The following is a 17370-nucleotide window of genomic DNA, read 5'->3' as shown; positions in this document are numbered from 1 at the left end:
GCTGTCCCAACTGTGTGGTGACATTGGCACAAGTGTTCCTTTAGGACCATGAGTGGTATTAATTGCACTGCTTATATGAAGCTAGAAAAGTCTTTCCAACCCATAGCGGTCTGGTTGAAGGATATGAGCAGTGCAGAACAGATGCGAGACAACAAATAAAAGTTGTCATCACTGTTTCACAGGGATGAGCAGTATGGACATAGAAACCAAGTCAGGAGGGGAAACAAGGTCTCTATCACCTCTGAAAGGCCCCTGGGGCATACCCTAGCTAAGTGTAGACCCTATACCTATGAGCCCTTGACTAAGAGAAAAATGGTCTATTATTGCAGTGCTGTTTGGACTGTGGACAAGTTAGGTTATAAATTTTGACCTTTGAAAGGACGCAACCAATACTAGCCTTTAATGCAGTTAGACTCATTTTGTCAGAGGTCTGGAAAATTAGAAAAAATACCATATGTCCAAGCCTTCATGCTTTTCGAAAATCAGGATTCATACCATGAGGGAAGACGCCAGCTGCCAGCTGTACCAAAGGACAGAATGGAAAAAGGACTCTTCACAAGCCAGAGAGCCAAACTCAGGCAGAAAGCAATGAAGAAGAATTAGGACTTTTAGATGTCCTACACCCAAGCTGTTTTAGCAGCTCCAACCACCACAGCCAGAATGCACCTGGCTTGTGCTCCACCCCAACAGCTCCCACTGCGGTACCGCCATACGGGGCCCTTAGCGCCGGCCTCTGCGTTGGACCGGATTGCCTTGATGCTACCAAGTGAGGCATCAGACCAATAAGAGGGAGCTACTCTGCCACCTCATTATAATGAGAGAACAGAGATGGCCTCTCCCTCCAGTGCTTGACAGGGTACACGATTTAGCAAGGAAGTGCCATGGCCGGAGCAAGGGAATTCCCATTTACAAGGATGGCCATGGGTGGCTTGGATGCGAGTGGGCAACCTGTCAGACATTACTGGACATCCAGCCCATTTTCAACATCTAAGTTGTGAAATGGAAAAACTCCACCCCACTTTATACAATGGATCCCCAGAAAATGACTACTCTCTATGTGTCTATCTGTGCCACCCACCAGTGTACCTGAGCAGATGTGTAGTCTCTCCTAAATATGCTTCTGGCTGCAGACCAAAGAAGATCCAGAGTCTTGGTGCCTCCATGAAACAAATCCAAATGCCCCAAACCTGAAGGGACCATTCTGGATGCAAACCCTACTTGGGGCTCCAATTGATAAGGGGACATGGCCCATCTGGAATATTCACAAACATTCTTCCTGTTTGGACTCAGGAAAGGGGTACCAAAACAGGAAGCCTCACTAGGAATGACCCCTTCCCTGCTCCAGAGACAAAGAAACAGAAGTTTCAACCATAAACGTGGAATGAACAAGGAAGCCTCTGCATCAGAAAAATCGAGGCAAGCCTCTGGAACACAGCCAGTGTGCCTAGTGTAAGGAGAAAGGCCACTGAAAGGATGACTGTCCCAAAAGAAAGGACCAAGGGGCCAGAAAAAGGAGGAATATGATGAGGAAAAGCCCCACAGTCAAATAATGGAGCAGGGTCACTGCTCTGACCATGGACAGTGATGCCTGGGGACTCTCCTTAATCCCTCAGAGACAATTAAAATTTCCCCACAGGAACCCTGGGTACAACTGACAGTGAGGAAAAAATTAATTGATTTCCTGGTTGATACTGGGCAAACTATTCAGTTTTAACACTTTATGAGCAAAAAGCACAAAATGATTGTACCTGTGATAGGAGTTGCAAGAATAATGCAACAAAAGGCTTTCCTATAACCTTTAGAATGCAAACTAGAAAGTTTGGACCTAAGGCATTGCTATTTCTATATGTCAGAATGCCCAATTCCCTTGCTGGGAAAAGACATATTATGCAAATTAAATACTCAAGTAATTTCTCCCCAGAGAAACAACTACAGCTGCAGATCCTGCTAGAGCAAGCACTACAACTAAGATGTTACTCACTTGCCTTAAGAAGAAACAAGAATTGTCCCTCAGAAGTCTATGAGAGAGTGCGTAATTGTGAATAGGCAGAAGGAATCCCAGGAAAAACAAGAAATATACAGTGAGTGCATCTAGAAAAAATAGAAGGGACTACTGTGACCTGGGTGGCGGGGAGCAGGCGAATAAGAAAATCAGTATACATTAAGAAAGGAAGCCTTAACAGGAATACAGCCTGTCTTTCAAAAATTTGAGAAGTAGACTGATTCATCCTTGCAGATCCCCATATAATAGCCCTATCGTGCCTGTAAGGAAGCTACTACACATCTACAAATATCAATTTGCCCAAGACATGAGAGCTGTTAATAAAATAGTCTTGGATATTCACCCAATGGTGCCTAACCCATATACTCTACTGACTGCTATATATAGGTATTATGAATGCTTTTCATTGCTAGATCTAAAAGATGTTTTGTTTTGCATTCCAATTAAAGAAAAGACCCAGCAATTATTATTATTATTTTTAATGACAGGACTAAGAGACTAAAACAATCTTTCAATACTGTTGGACAGTGGGGCCTCAATGCGTTAAAAAATGCACCAACAATTTTTGGGGAAATACTGGCAAAAGACTTAGGAGACCTACAACAAGATTAAGAAGCCTGCCTACCACACGTAGATAATTAATAGCCAGCCACAACTATAGGCAATGCTTAGCTGACCTCATCTTAGTTTTAAATCACCTGGTACAATATGGATACAAAGTATTCCCAAGAAGCCCCAGATACGAAAGTAGAAAGTAACCTGTCTTGGCTTTAGGTTAAAGCAAGGCCAAACGAGCCTGGTCTGGTCAAAAACAGGCAATAGCAGCCATAAAGTCCCAGAGAATGGGGGCAACTGCGGGGATTCTTAGAAAGGGTTAGCTTCTCCCAGATTTGGATTCCTAAATTTGGACTAATGACCAAAACCCTTTATGAATCCCTAAAGGGACTAGACTGAGAGGCCCTTCTCTGGCCATCTAAAGGTCAACAAACATTTTATACCATCAAAGAAAAGCTGATATCACCCTCTGCACTGGGATACCAAATTCCCAAAAGCTGTTCAAATTCTATATCCAAGAGAAACAAATCATAGGTCTGGGTTGTGCTAATCCAAATGCTGGGAGGTGCCCCACAGTCCATGGCCTATTTCTCTAAACAATTAGGCCACAGATTAAGGGATGGACCCCCTTCCTCTGGGCAAAAGCACCCACTGTGAAGTCCTACAGGAAGTAGAACAATTTACTCTGGGACAGCCAGTTACTGTGTTTATGCTCCATCAGGGGCTGACTCTGCTAGAACAAAAGGGAGGTTACTGGCTCACTGCGGGGTGAGTGGGCAGATACCAGGCCATCCTCTTACATGATCCAAATATCACCCTACAAACCACGACGGCTCTAAACCCTGCCACACTGCTCTCAGCCACTGAACACAATCCTGGGTTAAAGCATGACTGTAAATCCTTGATGCAGCTTATTCAAGCATGCTGAACCCGTCAAACTAGACAATGAGTGCTCTGGACTTGAACTACACTGATGGGAGCAGCTTAATGAAAGATGTGCACAGAGCCGGATATGCCACCGTGACTACCAAAAGGGCAATAGTAGTCCATACCATTCCTGCAGCTACCTCCGCACAAAGTGCTGAGTGAATTGCTCTTACCTGAGTCTTTAGAACTGTCCCAGGAAAAGGGAGTAAACATTTATTCTTATTCCATAAATGCATTCCTGGAAATGCACGCCAATTGGGTGATCTGGAAACATAGAGGAGGTTACTTGAAATCAGAAAACAGAGACATTAAAAACCCAGGAGAAATTCTGGACCTAGTAAAGGCAATTGCCTTGCCTGCCCAGGCTTCCATCATTCACTTCCCCAACACCAGAGAGACAATTCACAACCAAAAGTAACCAGGCAGCTGGCAAAGCTGCAAAATGAGCTGCTTGGGAGGCACAGGTCCTGGGACATGAATACTCCATTTGGAATTACTAGATTTTAAACCTCATTACACTGAACAAGATCCCAAATGTGCCCAAGCCAGGGGTTTGAGAAAAGAGATTCCAATTCCCCTGGAAAACTGACACCTACAGGATGATCCCTACAGGATGATGAAACCACAAGGCCTTGGTTTATCCAATCTCAAAACATCTACATAAAGGAAGGTACTATGGGAGTGATGCCCTCGCCAACCTAGTGCAACCACATCTCAGTAGCCCACAATTCCAAAATATCACTCGGAAAGTTACAGAAGGATGCATCTTGTGCACTACAAACAATCCCAAGACAGAATGTAGTCCTCCTAAAAGGGAGATATAGTACAAAGGGCTGAGTCCCTTCAAAGCCTGAAAGGTGGGCTTCACTCAGATGCCTACCTGGTTATGTGAGCTAAAGAAAGATGTGAAGCTATTAATAAGAGAAAAAGCAGGAGAGATAACCAATATACTTTTGTTAACATGAAGTTCTCAGTTAATTCTAGAGTAATAAGTACATACTTGATCTTTGCTGAAACTACCTGAATGGGTGTAGACAGTGGCTTTCCTCCAAAACAAAACAGACTGCTGGGTCTGTGGGGGAGGTACCCCTTTCTCCAGTGCTGACTTGCCATTGCACATCCAAGCTACCACCTCGAGCACTTGGAGTTATGTTTATACATAGGACAAGAGTAAAAATTCTCACCCATTTCCCATCTATGATTACAGTCCCACTCACCATGAGTGCTCCACTTTTGGGGAAATCTGGAAACATATCTTTCATCTGTCTCATAAGCAGGTTAATATCACCCCCTCTAAAGACTATGCTGTACATGAAAACATAGGATGGCTGATGATGGTGCAAATTCAGGCAATGGGTCAGGCACCTCTACGCATCCAAAAACACAAGAGCAACACACCCCACACTAGCAGCCAGGCTAAGGGATTGTTACCTCTTAGCAATGTGGCCAAACCCATCAACTGACTAATCATATGTGGCTAGGATGGGAAAATAGTATCAAGCTACATGGTGGGGCCTATGCATTCTCCTGGAGATAGCTATATGCCTTAGGCAGTCATAGCTGGTCTTACTTACCTTACAGCTGGACTGGCAGATACACCTGGGGGTGCCCTTACCTACCAGGACACATCCTGTCCCATCTGGACTGTCTCCCTGACAACTGGGAAAATGTGAAGGCCAGACACCACCATCAAAAATGGGCACCCTGTTGGTTCTACTCACCAGCTTCCTTTTCCTCCCAGATAGCAAACACAGATGTAGAATTATAAGTAGAGACCCTAAGTATAGAGCTGCTGCCTGTAATAACACCTAACCCAACATTACCCTTCCCACTGAAAAATCATGCAGATTAGAAAAGTGACCCTACAGAACCCTATGGCCTTAGATATCCTAACTGCAGCCCAGTGTGACACTAGTGCATTAAGACTGAATGGTGCTTATATACACCAGATTATTCTCACCATATAATCCAAGCTATGCACGCACTGAATACTCATATCTGTGCTATAAATGTCCTCTCCCAGGATCCCACAATGTCATGGTTTAGTCAACTTCCAGGTCCATAGAAGACTCTCATATATGGTATAATTGGTATTCTACTCCCCGTTCTGTTTGGTTGCTGTAGTTTTTGTTGCTTTTCAGGATCTGTATGGAGATGCAGGAAAAACTTTCCCAGCAATTTTTGGGTCCCCACACTATAATGCTCCAACACATTCTCACATTAGTCTAGGAACCCACTAATATTTCCAACTCCAGGTAAACGGATTCCAATCTGATACCCTCTAACTGTGCTCCTTCCCCATGGTATTAAAGTCCTATGTGAGACTCAAATATCTGCTCATAAATCCCTACTAAATGTTTCTTTCTAAGAGACTGGTTATATCAGCCTCTATCTTCAGCTATTCAGCTTCCTCATATTTTGGTGGTAGATTTGCAAAGAACTGCCTTCCATGGAATGCTAACTATTAAAAATGGAGAGCTTTTAGTGGAGTAATGAAATCCCTATTTTACATATGTAGAAATAATTTTAAAAATGATGGTCCTAGAAATCTGTTGAGGAGGAAGCAGAATTGTAATGAGTTAGATGAATGTTTCCCTGACCTAGATTTAAGGCTTCAGGAAGACTGAATAAAGGGAACATGAAATCATGGTCTCAATTATATGAGCCATCCATCCATTGAACTCTAACTTCCAATCAGTCTAAGGTGTGGATGGAGAAAGAGTGTTAGGTACTTGCCTCATGAAGAGGTCTAGGATTTTGGCTTGTTTGCAGTGATAGTTTTTGAAAATTGTAGTGTCCAGGACAGCCACTCTGAAACCTGGTAGCTTAGTATATTATGGGAAATCATAATTTTTGTGCTGTCAGAGAGGTTGTTTGGGAACTTGGAGCACCACACGATGTCATCTGTGCCTGTGACATCATTTAGCACAGCTTTGAATTTAGTGCCTGTTTTCTTTTAAACCTCATCTCTCCAGTCTCCATCTCCCTGATACGCCACACTGAGACGGGTTACACCTTGAATGCATTTACTTATGTCTATCTTATGGCTTGCCATTCTAGCTTTTTTTAAAAATTGCTTCCTGGTTTAGTGAAGCACAATCTTCACACTCTTCATCATGATAGATTAGAAAACATGCATTGAAATGAAGATAAAAAGGGATATGACAAGTTACGTAAGTGTGATAGTATCTCCAGTTCAAATGAAATAAATGGAAACACCCACCATGTTTTAAAATGGGAACCTTAAATGAAGCTGTCATGTCTCAAGTAATAAAGTATGAGCTTAAAGAAGTTAGTTTTCTTGAATTACAAATGCTCAAATAACACCACGTAACAGTTATCCTCATCTCAGAATGAGAAATGACTTCCATGAAGCTGAATGTCTCTTCCAAGTTTCTAGGTCACAGGAGCTCATTTTCTCACTGTCACTATTACCGTGGTGTAGACCCCATGTTTATAGACCAAAAAACAAGTCAACATTATACATGGCCACGGGTGTGGAGAATGAAGTCTGATGTCTTTGTGGGTTTTTAGGCAGGCTCCCTGGAAACAACCCTGGTGCTGTCCAGCAGCGTGTTGAACAGGAAGTTGTGTGTGGAGTTAGTGTAGACTCCTTTCTGCTGTGGGATTCTCTGTTTAGCCAGCACATATGCAGAATCACCACTCAGCCTGTGTCTATCTCTTAGATCACTGCTGGAGGGTTGGGGATATGTTGTATTTTCTTCCTTCCTATCCTTCCTTCCCTTTCTTCCCTCTTTCCTTCTTTCCCTCTTTCCTCTCTCTCTTTCTCTCTCTCTTTCTTTCCTGGGTCTGACTTTTTTGCTCAGGCTGCAGTGCAGTCACACAATCATGGCTCACTGCAGCCTTGATCTCTTGGGCTCAATCCATCCACCTGCCTCAGCCTCCAGAGTAGCTGAGACCACAGGTGTGTGCCATTATACTCAGCTACATTTTCTATTTTTTTTTTTTTTGTAGAGACACAGTTTCTCCATGTTGCCCGGGCTGGTTTTGAACTCCTGAACTGAAGCAATCCACCCACTTTGGCATCCCAATATGCTGGCATTACAGGCATGAGCCACCACACCTGGCCTGTTGTTTAGCCACTATCAGGTTTTCCATGCCCTTGAAAAACCTATTTTGAATCTCAGCTGCCAAAAATCTGGTGTGAAAAGATTTTTTTGTGGCCCAGATAAATAGAAACTGCCAAAACCACCAACCACCATATATACATATATATATATATACACACACACACACACATATACGTACACACACACATACACACATATATATATCTACACACACACATACATATACGTACATATATATACACGCATACATACATATATATATATTTTTGTTTTGTTTTGTTTTGTTTTGTTTTGTTTTTTGTATTCCACCCACCTGCTGTCATAAAGATGTCCATCTGGTGACTTTGGGGCTTGGGAATTGCTGATGTAATTCTGGTATTCAACAGAATACAAGGTTCCATAAAATTCCTGATGGAGAATGTGGAGTGAAAAGAAATTATCACAGAATTCCAACAAGGCTTGAAGGCAGAATTATCTTTAGAAAACTAAGCCTGTATTAATAAAAAAAATATGAAAATATAATTTATATTTCTTCTCACTAACATTCCTCAATCTTGGTCTTTGGTATCCAGAAACTTTGTCTGCCAAAATATGTTCAGTGGGATCCTGTAGATATGTTCCTAAATGATATCTGAAAATGGGCCTTTCTGGGGTATGTGAGGCATAGGCAAATATCTCTGAAAACAGACAGGTTACTGACACTCACACGAGTTACTTGGTAATAAAGAGTGTGATGGGGAGGTCAAATGTGGACAAGAGTTCCTTGAGTTTGATAGTGGCTTCCTGAAGTAGATGGATGTATGTATGGAAGGGTAAATGTATGCGGAAATCTGCTGGGCTATTTTTTTTCTCCATGTCCATTCAGCTTCTGAGGCCAATTTCTTTTTGAGTCTTGATCTCCCTCTCTTTCCCAAGCTGGAGTGCAGTGACACAATCATGGCTCACTTCAGTTTGGAACTCCTGGGCTCAAGCAATCCTCCCAAGTCAGCCTCCCCAGAAGCTGGGATAATATATGCATGCCTGTCTTTTTAATTAAAAATAAAAAATCAAAGATTTCATTTTAAAATAGTTTTAGATATACATAAAGATGCAAACATAGTACAGCTAGTTTTACATACCCAGGAGTTTACTAGAATGTTAACATCTTATTTATATACCCATAATGTATTTATGAAAACTAATAAACTTACACTGGTTTAAAACTATTAACTGAACTACAGACTTTCTTCGGATTTTACCAGGTTTTCTAGTAATGCCATTTTTCTGTTCCAGAATCTAATCCAGGGTAGTGTTATAAATTAAAGGTACTATCTTTTGTATTAGTTATCAGTTGCTGCACAACAAATTGCCACATAGTGTGGTGGCTCAAAATCACACACACATTACTTACAGTTGCTCTGGGTCAGGAATCCAGATGCAGATGATGTCCAAGGCTGAGGTCTCAACTGAAGGCTCATCTGGAGAAGGATACCCTCAAAGCTCATGTGACAGTTGTTAAGATTCCATTTCCTACCCTGGACTGATCACAGTGGGTCAAACTTGTAATCCCAATGCTTTGGTAGGTTGAGGCAGGAGGATTACTTGAGGCTAGGGGTTCAGGACCAGCTTGGGCAACATACTTAGAACCTGTTTCTACCACACACAAAAAAAAAAGGAAGGAAGAAAAGAAAAGAAGAAAAAAGATTAGCCAGACATGGTGGCATGTGCCTGTGGCCCCAGCTACTCAAGTGGCTGAGGCAAAAGGACTGCTTGACCCCAGGAGTTCAAGTCTGCAGTGAGCTACATTCATGCCACTGTCCTCCAGCCTGGATGCAGAGTGAGACCATGTCTGTGAAAAAAAAAAGTCCTGACTTGCTCAAGAAGACATCACCAGTGAATGATTTTACATCTTCAAATAATTAATACCAATTTATCATATATTTTTCAAAAAATAAACAGTAAACCCCAAGCCTGTGGCACCTAGCAGTGAAATGAGGAGCAAGCAACAGAGCCAAGCATTTTGAGATAATGTGGTCTTGTCTCTCCGTCCACCAGCCATCATCACCTGCAATTCAAATTCCACTTCCCAGAGAGGGAGGAAACTGGTGGCAGCCACATGTGCAGCACAGCAGTGTCAGCTCCAGCAACACCGCAGTCCCCAGGGTGTGCCTCCGGCTTCACGGAAGTCACCTGCTGCACTGGTTTGCCAACTGTTTGTTTTTCTAAGTCCTCATCTGGGAATAGGTAACAACTTTAATAATAATATTTAAATCCTTGTTTTGTTCAACTTTTAAGTTTTTAAAAACTGTGATATTCCATTTTTTATAGATATTTATGAAGGCTCACAAAATGTGTCACTTCAAATGTCTACATGTTAGGTCTCATGAGCATACAAACTAAATTGACCTTAATGAAATACCAGAATTTAAATCTCGTATTTCTTCTAAATAATAAGCACCTGTTTGTCAACCTATATTTTCATCTTTGTCTATACTTGTAGGTAGTGTAAAGAAAGAAATATGCAAAACAATCTAAATCATATTAAAAAGTAATTTATCACCCACCTTTCTCTCTCCCTTTCTAGTTCATTGTAAATCTCCATCTATGTAGCCCAATTACATATCTTTACTACTCTGATTTGGTTTTATTCACTTATACAATATAATTGTTTGCAAAGTCTGAAAATTACCTTGAAAAAATGTACATTTTTTCTCCTTTTCATGTGTTCAATTCTATTTGTGCTAGATCAATTTAGACCTTTCACATAAAAAACAGTAAGAGCAACATGAAGAACAGATCACTTTCCAATCTGAGTTATCAGCCTTATACCACAGCTAGACAAAGTTACTGAAGAAAAACTATGATCATATTGATCATATGACTTATGAACATAAACACAAAAATTAAAGGAAATACTATCAAAACAAATAACAGACATGTAAAAATTTATAAATTTTGACGAAGGTATACATCTTACGAATGCAAATTTGGTTCAACATACAAAAAGAATTAGTGCCATAAACTATATTAAGAGATAAGGGACACAACACACATGGTCATCTTAAAAGATGAGCAATAAGCACCTGCTAAATTGAAATTTCATTCCTTATAAAAACATGCAAAAAGTTAGTCAAATAAGAAAAGTTTCCTCACCATGAAAGCACAGAAAACCTCACATGACATCCTAAATCTTCTGAGAAGCTCAAACACTTTCTTGTAAAATTAGAAACAAGAGAAGGCTATCACTTTCACAGTTTTATTCAACACTGTATTGGAGGATATGAACAAGGTAATTGGTGTAGAAAATAAATATAAAAAAGTCAGATTGGAAGGAAAGTCAAATTATGTCTCCAAATGACATGATCCTGCCTACAGACATCATAAAATCTCTAATAAAACATAACAAAATATGAAAAAAGGGATAAGCAAGCTTGTAGTACAGCTTAGTACAGGTCAATATGCAAAATCAACTGTATTTTTATTTATTAGCAATTAACAATCTAAAAACAAAATTTCAAAAACCATTTCATGTAAAATGGCATAAAAATTAAATACCTATGAATTAATTTAATAAAATAAGTATAAGATATGTATACTGAGGACTAGAAAACATATCAAACAAATTAAAACAATTATAAATTAAATACATTGAGCTTAAATAAATTAAATACACTGCACTCCAGCCTGTAGGACAAAGTGAGACCCTGTCTCTGTCTCTCTCTCTCTCTCTCTCTCTCACACACACACACACACACACACACAGACACACACACACACACACAGTCATTCTATCAAAAAGACACACTTCTAGGTTCATCACAGCACAATTCACAATTGCAAAAATATGAAATCAAGCTAAGTGCCCATCAACAAATTAGTGGATAAAGAAAATGTGGTGTGTGTGTGTGTGTGTGTTTGTGTATGTATGTATGTATATTACAGAATACTACTCAGCCATAGAAAAGAACAAAATAGTGTTTTCAAAGCAATTTGGCCATTATCATTAGTGAAGTAACTCAGGAGCAGAATACCAAATACTGCATGTTTTCACTTATAAGTTTGGGGTGAGCAATGGATATGCAGGAGCATGCAGAGGGGGATCATGGACATTAAAGATTCCGAAAGGAGGAGGGTTGGAGGCGAGTGAGGGATAAAAAGTTACCTATGAGGTAAAATGTACACTATTCGGGTGACAGGTACACTAAAAGCCCCAGACTTCACCACCATACAATTCATGCATGTAACCAAAAACTACATGTAATCCCAAAGCCATTGAAATTTTAATAAATTTATTTCAAAGAAAAAGCAGTGGTGTATGATTCTCCCAGTATTGAGTGTGTGTTGTATATAGTGACTTTTTTTATACACACAACATGAAAAGGGAGAAAAAGAAAAATTTTACAGAAGAGATTTTTAGAACAAAAAGATTTTTATCCAGGTGATCAAATTAACATCAACAGTGATAAGGCCTGTTGACAGCTTGTGCCCTGGATATTATGTGATAGGAATGGTACTTTTCATCTGTATTCTTCCTCCCTTAAGCCCAGAAGTCCAGTTTCATCATGAGAAAAACAGCAGAGAAATCCTAAATTAGAAACGTCAATGGCATCAAAAACAAGGAAACTCTGAGAAACTATCACATTCAATGGAGCCTACGAAGCCATAATATCTAAATGTGATGACGTATCCTGGAAGAGATCCTAAAACATAAACTTAACATTAAGCAAAAACTAAAAAATCAGAATAAAGTATGTATAGTACTCAATGACAATACATGACATTAGTTGGTTAATTTTGACAAAGGTTTCACACTATGAGATTAATAATAAAGGACATTGTGCATGGAGTATATGGAAACTCTATACTAGATTTGCAACTATTCTGTAAATGTAAAACCACAGAACCGTTTTTTGTTTTTGTTTTTTGGTTTTTTTTTTTTGAGACACTCTCCCTCTGTTGCCGAGGCTGGAGTGCAGTGGCGTGATCTCGGCTTACTGCAACCTCCGCCTCCTGGAGTCAAGCGATTCTCCTGTCTGAGCCTCCCGAGTAGCTGGTATTACAATCATCCACCACCATGCCAGGCTAACTTTTTGTATTTTTACTAAAGACAGAGTTTTGCCATGTTGGTCTAGGACTCCTGACCTCAGGTGATCTGCCCGCCTTAGTGTCCTAAAGTGCTGGGATTATAGGTGTGAGCCACTATGCCCGGCCTTGGAAAACCATTCTTTAAAACTTGTTTTTTGTTGTTGTTGTTGTTGTTGTTGTTAATGTCACTCCCAAGCTTAAAAAAAAAATCATTAGCAATATTGTTGATACATCCTTTCTGCACCTCCTTAATTTCTCAGTTTTCCTTAAGCACTGAACTTAACTATATTCTGAATTGTCATTTCATACTTTAAAAATAGTTTTAGTGGGTGCAGCGCACCAGCATGGCACATGTATACATATGTAACTCACCTGCACAATGTGCACATGTACCCTAAAACTTAAAGTATAATAAAAAAAAAGTTTCAAACATTAAAAAATACATATATATAGTTTTTCCTCTTTGAGTATTTCTTAATACTATATTCTTTAGGTCTTTTTTGTCTTCAGATTTAAGTGAAGGTGTTTAATTCATTGATATTCCTAGTTTAATCATGAGAAAACATCAGCTAAAACCATATTGTGGGAAATCCTATTAAATACCTGACTGGTACTTTTCAAAAGGGTCAAGGTCATGAAAAAGAAGTGAAGGCCAGGAAACTGTTTCATAAACGAGAATACCTGATGTGTCAGGTAGACTCTAAGTTGGTGCCCATTTATCCGCACCTTCTCATATTCACAGCCTTCTACTGTAATCTCATCCAAGTGAGTCTAAGCAGGAATTGAGACTTGCTTTGAAACAATAGAATAGTGCAAAGGTATAGAAGTGTCACTGGGATTCTTATATATGATTATGATTTTGGTCTTGCTAGAAATGTCTCTCTCGGTGGATTTCATGAAGCCATGTGAGAGAAGTCCCCTTGGCAAGGCACTTTATTTAGCCAATGGCCAACAGCCAGGAAGATAAGAGGCTTTTTGTGCAATAGACAGTTCTACAGTTGGAAATATTTTATTTAAAACTAACCACACTGCCCAAAGAAGTTTACAGATTAAATGCCGTTCCTACCAAACTACTAAGGACATTCTTCACAGAACTAGAAAAAAACTGTGTTAAAACTCATATGGAACCAAAAAAGAGCCCCAATAGCCAAGGCAATCATAAACAAAAAGAACAAAGCTGGAGGCATCATGTTATCTGACTTCAAACTATACTACAGGGATAAAGTAACCAAACAGCATGGTGCTGCTACAACAGCAGGCACATAGACCACTTGAACAGAATAGAGAGCCTAGAAATAAGGCCACACACCTATGACCATCTGATCTTTGACAAAGCTGACAAAAGCAAGCAATGGGGAAAAGACTCTCTATTCAATAAATGGTGCTGGGAGGACTGGCTAGCCATATGCAGAAGACTGAAACTGGACCCCTTCCTTACACTATATACAAAAATTAACTCAAGATGGATTAAAGACTTAAATGTAAAAACCTAAATTATAAAAACCCTGGAAGACGACATAGGCAATTCCATCCTGGATATAGGAATAGGCAAAGATTTCATAATAAAAACTCTGAAAGCAATCGCAACAAAAGCAAAAATTGGCAAATGTGATCCAATTAAACTGAAGAGCTTTGCACAGCAAAAGAAATTATCATCAGAGTGAACAGACAAACTATAGAATGGGAGAAAATATTTGCAAACTATGCATCTGATGAAAGTATAATATCCAGCATCTATAAAAAACTTAAACAAATTTACAAGAGAAAAACAAACAACCCCATTAATAAGTAGGCAAAGCGCCGGGTGCGGTGGCTTATGCCTGTAATCCCAGCACTTTGGGAGGCCGAGGCGCGCAGATGATGAGGTCAGGAGATCGAGCCCATCCCGGCTAACATGGTGAAACCCCATCTGTACTGAAAATACAAAAAATCAGCCGGGTGTGGTGGCACACGCATGTACTCCCAGCTACTCGTGAGGGCGAGACAGGAGAATCGCTTGAACCCGGGAGGCAGAGGTTGCAGTGAGCTGAGATCGTGCCACTGCACTCCAGCTTGGCTGACAGAGTGACACACGGTCTTAAAAAAAAAAAGTAGGTAAAGGATAAGAACAGAAAATTTTCAAAACAGGATATACATGCGGCCAACTAGCATACGAACTAAAGCTCAATATCACTGATCATTAGAGAAATGCAAATCAAAACCACAATGAGATACCATCTCATACCAGTCAGAATGGCTATTATTAAAAAGTCAAAATAACAGATGCTGGTGAGGTTGCAGATAAAAAGGATCACTTACACAATGTTGGTAGGAGTGTAAGTTCATTCAACCATTGTGGAAAGCAATATGGCAATTCCTCAAAGAGCTAAATCAGAACTACCATTCAACTCAGCAATCCCATTACAGGGTACACACCCAGAGGAATAGAAATCATTCTTCCAAAAAGACACATCCACATGAATGTTCACTGGAGCACTACTTACAAGAAAAAAGACATGGAATCAACTTAAATGCCCATCAATGACAGGATGGATAAAGAAAATGTGGTACATATATATCATGGAATACTATGTAGCTGAAAAAAAGAATGAGATCATGTCTTCTACAGGAACATGAATGGAGCTAGAAGCTATTATCCTGAGTAAATTAACACAGGAGCAGAATACCAAATTATCACATATTCTCACTTTTAAGTGGGAGCTAAATGATGAGAACTCATGAACACAAAGAACGGAACAAAGGACACTGAGGCCTACTTGTAAGTGAAGGGTAGAAGGAGGGAGAGGAGCAGAAAAAGTAAATATTGCGTAGTAGGCTTAGTACCTGGGTGATAAAATGATCTGTACAATAAACCTCCATTACACAAGATTACCTATATAACAAAACTATACAGGTATCCACAAACCTAAATTTAAATATATAACGTTAAAAAACATCAAAATCATATAAAAACTATAAAAAATAAAAAATACTAAACTGAGCTACTTTTCAAATAAAGTTATATTGCTTCACAGTTACTGTATCTTATAATAACAAATAATCCTAATTATTTTCTCCTGTCCTTTGCATTATTGCTGATATCCACTTCATATATATATATATGTGTATATAAATATGCACATACACACACACAAACACACATGCACATGTGCATATATATCTGTACCCATATATACTTAAACATAAGATATACGCATAGGCATATATTATTTAATAATTTTTCTATTATTTTCAAGAAATTGTTTTCTCTTATAATAAACTAAGAATATAAAAATATTAACCCAACAAAAAGTTAAAATTATAAATAACTGATATTTTTAGAAGTGCGAGAGATGGAAAAATATAAAATGGTCAATGAGAACCACAAAAGGCAGAAAATGAATGGAAGATGAAAATAGGAAGAAGGAACAAGGACAACAAATCAAAAACATTGACAAATATGATAAATATTAATCCAACTGCATTGCTTACCACTTTGAATGTCAATGGTCTAACTGCACCAAGTAAAAGACACAGATTTACAAAGTGAATCAAAAAACAAGACACAACTGTTATTTATAAGCCCAACCCAAATATAAAGACAAATAAAAGTACATGAATGGAACAAAATGTACGATGCTAACTCTAATCAAAGTAAACAAGAGGAGCTATATGAATTACAGGCAGAGCAGACTTCAAAGCAGAAAAGTTATCAGGAATAAAGAAGGGCATTACACAGAGATGAAGAGCCATTCTTCCAAGAAGATGTCATACTTCTTAAAGCCTATGAGCCTGATAACAGAGCGTAAACTATGAGGGAGAAATCAAGAGAACCACAAGGAAAAAGATGAATTCAGTATTATAGCTGGAAACGTTAACACCCTATATCAGATACGGACAGATCTAGCAGGCAGTAATCCAGGAGGGAAAAGCTGAACTCAACAGCACCAACAAGCAACTGGGCATAACTGACACCTACAGTCTCCTTCCCTCAACTACTCCAGAGGACACATTCTTCTTAAGCTCACATGGAATATTCAGCAAAATGTGCCACATTCCGGGACAAAAAATACCCCAACAATTTTTTAAAAGTAAATCATACAATGTCAGCTCTAAGACCACAGTGGAATTAAAATAGAAATCAAAGGATGACTGGAATGATAACTGTAATATCCCAAAATGCATTCAGATTAAACAACACACTTCCATATAACATATTGGTCAAAGAAGATATCTCCAGAGAAAATTTTTTTAATTAACTAAATGAAAATAAAAACACAATTTATCAAAATTTGTAGGATGAAAGGAAAGCAGAACATAAAGGCAAATAAATACCATTGAACACATACATAGGAAACGATGAAAAGACCAAAAATCTGTCATCTGTGTTTCCACCTTTGGAAACTAGAAAAAGAAGAATATATTAAATCTAAAGTCAGTAAAAGAAAAGCGATAACGTTGTTAACAGAGTAAAACAAAGGAAAAGTTAAAGCAACTGGATTTTTCAAACAAATATTATCTTAATAGTTCACAGAACACAGAGGGATCCAAAATTAACAGGGCAAACAAAGCACCCCCAACACCCCCCTTGCTTACGGGCATGCAGCCATGACCCCCTCAGAAATGGGGACCCCGCGCTTCAGAAATGATCAGTTTAGTCTGTTATTAAGTAAACATTCTTGTATATATTTTCATATTAATTTACCAACTCTATTTACAGTCTACTTAGTTATAAGAAATATTAGACTTATT

General features: G+C 39.1%; 1 protein-coding gene across 1 annotated transcript in view; it reads right to left on the bottom strand.

The window, feature by feature from the left end:
- The window catches only part of NPAP1 (nuclear pore associated protein 1), a 207983-nt gene that overhangs the window by 143632 nt on the left and 46981 nt on the right, over positions 1 to 17370 (bottom strand). Inside the window, exons 9-11 of the mRNA XM_063698419.1 lie at positions 8966 to 9207; positions 7889 to 7983; positions 3658 to 3748 (exon numbers count right to left, since the gene is read on the bottom strand). The gene's annotated coding sequence lies outside the window, so the exon portion shown is untranslated. The remainder of the gene's footprint in view (positions 1 to 3657; positions 3749 to 7888; positions 7984 to 8965; positions 9208 to 17370) is intronic.

This window comes from Gorilla gorilla, chromosome 16, assembly GCF_029281585.2.
Source record: "Gorilla gorilla gorilla isolate KB3781 chromosome 16, NHGRI_mGorGor1-v2.1_pri, whole genome shotgun sequence".
NCBI lineage: Eukaryota > Metazoa > Chordata > Mammalia > Primates > Hominidae > Gorilla > Gorilla gorilla.
The sequence above is the reverse complement of the archived record's forward strand: the minus strand, read 5'-3'. Positions and strand labels throughout refer to the sequence as shown.